This window comes from Entelurus aequoreus, linkage group LG11, assembly GCF_033978785.1.
Source record: "Entelurus aequoreus isolate RoL-2023_Sb linkage group LG11, RoL_Eaeq_v1.1, whole genome shotgun sequence".
Taxonomy (NCBI): Eukaryota; Metazoa; Chordata; class Actinopteri; order Syngnathiformes; family Syngnathidae; genus Entelurus; species Entelurus aequoreus.
The window spans coordinates 57,301,299-57,304,999 of record NC_084741.1 but is presented as its reverse complement, the minus strand read 5'-3'; positions in this window follow the sequence as shown (position 1 = coordinate 57,304,999).

Here is a 3,701-nt window from a genome sequence, read left to right as displayed (position 1 = left end):
AGTGAGTGTTCATACCTTCTTCATGTGTGCATGGGAGCAGCCTGCCTCCCTCCTGACTGCCTCCTAGCACACCACACACTCATTACACTGCCTGCAAGAGAGGGACATAATGTGTATCTGAACATGGATTGATGATTTATTAGCATTCGAGGATCTTCATATAATATAAAACAACAGTAAAAATGTAAGAACAAGAACACAAAATCAGAACTTAATAAGAAAAACCTGAACATTTTAAACCAATAATTAATAATCATATATTTAGTCACCTTTGACACACATATATATATATTTATATATATATATATATATATATATATATATATATATATATATATATATATACACAGTGACACATTATATATATATATATATATATATATATATATATATATATATATATATATATATATATATATATATATATATATATATATATATACAGTATATATACACTACCATTCAAAAGTTTGGGGTCACCCAAACAATTTTGTGGAATAGCCTTCATTTCTAAGAACAAGAATATACTGTCGAGTTTCAGATGAAAGTTCTCTTTTTCTGGCCATTTTGAGCGTTTAATTGACCCCACAAATGTGATGCTCCAGAAACTCAATCTGCTCAAAGGAAGGTCAGTTTTGTAGCTTCTGTAACGAGCTAAACTGTTTTCAGATGTGTGAACATGATTGCACAAGGGTTTTCTAATCATCAATTAGCCTTCTGAGCCAATGAGCAAACACATTCTACCATTAGAACACTGGAGTGATAGTTGCTGGAAATGGGCCTTTATACACCTATGTAGATATTGCACCAAAAACCAGACATTTGCAGCTAGAATTGTCATTTACCACATTAGCAATGTATAGAGTGTATTTCTTTAAAGTTAAGACCAGTTTAAAGTTATCGTCATTGAAAATAAGGACATTTCAATGTGACCCCAAACTTTTGAACGGTAGTGTATGTATACACATTTATACATTATATATATATATATATATATATATATATATATATATATATATATATATATATATATATATATATATATATATATATATATATATATATATATATATATGTACATATACATACATAGATACACACAGTGACACATTATATATATACATATGCAGTATATATATGTACATATACATATAAATACATATATATACAATATGTGTATGTATATATATATACATATTAGACATATGTACATATATATATACATATACACACAGTGACACATTACATATGCCACAATACCCAGCAATATGTTTGGATTTAGCTGAACTGCACCAATTTTGTCAAGAGGAGTGGTCAAAAATTCAACCAGAAGCTTGCCAGAAGCTTGTGGATGGCTACCACAAGTGCCTTATTGCAGTGAAACTTGCCAAGGGACATGTAACCAAATATTAACATTGCTGGATGTATACTTTTGACCCAGCAGATTTGGTCACATTTTCAGTAGACCCATAATAAATTCATAAAAAAAACAAACTTCATGAATGTTTTTTTTTGTGACCAACAAGTATGTGCTCCAATCACTCTATGACAAAAAAATAAGAGTTGTACAAATTATTGGAAACTCAAGACAGCCATGACATTATGTTCTTTACAAGTGTATGTAAACTTTTGATCGCGACTGTATATGTGTTGAATAAAACCTCTGCCTTGTTTTTACCCTTCAAGTGCAATACATCGGACACTGATTGTTATCACTCCGGTACTCTTGTCTTGTTCTGTATATTGTACAGTATTGTGTAGGATTGCTTATAATTTTTATTGGATAGTAGTCTATTTATTTAAGTTCTTAGTTTTATCTTTATTACTTCTTGTGTAATTTATTTTTATCCCAAATTTGTTCCCACTACCGCACCTTAAATTGGAGTCCTTAATCTCGTTATATGCAAACATAATGACAATAAAGTCCATTCTCTTCTCTTCTCTTAATGAACACTCTATTGCATTTTTATGTTGGTTATTATGGTGGTATTTGGAGAGCCAAGTTTTTTTCTGAGGTGGTTCTTGGTGAAAAAAGTTTGACAACTAGTGCTATACTGGATTAAACAAGTGTAAAGGTGACTATTGCCCTGTTAACACTGCACACAAAAGCCAATTTGTTTCCGCCTAAGTGACACATATCGGATCTTTTTTACCAAAGTGCTTCAAATCGTATCTTTTCACATCATATTTGGACCATATCAGGATGTAGTTCAGATCCGTTTGGAACCTCTCATCCATATGTGCGCTCCAGTGAATGCGCCTCTGGACACGCCCACGGGCGTTCCCCTACGGCTTTAGACGTGCCTCCATGTGGCTGCAGGTAATCTACAATCCACACACCTGACGCTGATGAGGCACCACTACTCTTAAGCCGGCGCAACCTTCGTTCCAGTGCCAGAACGTAGCTACATGTCGCGGTACTGTAAGCCCACATGTCTATCTCTCTCTCCGTGTACCTCTGCCCTTGTGCTCACCTGTCCTTGTCATTTCCCTTGTTCCCTCAGAATACCCTCCGTCGCCTTGGAAGTGAACTGTGCGCCTCACTTCCCTAGACCACCTCTGGATTCTGACTGCCTCCCTAGATCCTCGTCCGCTTCGGACACGGACCTTCTTCTGCCTAGCCTCTTTGGACTTGTCTGCTTCCTCACTCAACACGCACCTTCAACAACCCCGGGTAACAATCAGTTAGACACAACACATAGTCACACCATACTTCTTTGGTTGAATTACACACTCAACTTCTTTGTGTTTAATAAACACTCCTCTCACTAACGACGCCCCTGTCACACTGATCTTTTCAAATGCGACTGCAGTCCAAACGGAAACACAACCTGAATGTTGACTTTTACGTCATCTTTGGGCTTTTTGATCTCTTTCCTTTTTGCAATTCAATCCTGCAGTGGTTTTTCATTATCGGCCGACTTTCTACATACCTATTAACATGCTGATCTGTGGCAGCCATGTTTTCTCGCGTATTAGCGACTTCCTCATTTACGGAATCCTGTGTTCGGTCTAAATGAGTCGCTTTGTCGAAAAAAGCTACCAGCTATTGTTTTTTGCTGCTGTCGGATTAAAAATGTCACCCTAATTTTCAAAATGCTCCTTTGGATGTCAAATAAAATCTATAATAAAATCATCGATTACCTGTAGCGCCAGTGACAAGTCAACTCCTCATCTAAAAGAAGCTCATTTTGACAGATCAACTTCCTTTGTTTACAATGTATCGAACTGCGCATATGGGGCCCACACTGGGGCCTGCGCGTGTTTATACTGGAGTCTGATAAAGATCATGTTTTACTTGCGGTGTAGACATCCATCCATCCATTTGCTACCACTTGTGAAAAATCTGATTTGGGCTACTTTAGCCTGGTGTCTCTATGTTTATTTGTATGTATGTATATTTCATATCTAGATGCAACACACACAATGTTAATCAAATTTAAACTCTAAACAAAATAAACACTTAACAAATCATTCTGTACCATTTTCAACAATTGCTCACAACAGATAAAACAATGACGAAGTCAGCCAAGACGTTTTTGGAGGAGGAGGAAGTGCAATGCGTCAACAATCATTTTATTGAGCAAAACGGATTACTGTCGGCCGTAACTACAACAAAACAACATCAGCAACAAAACCACTATCTAACAAAACTGGTCACTTTCTGTTGTAAGCGCACCAAAACAAATAAATGTCGTATT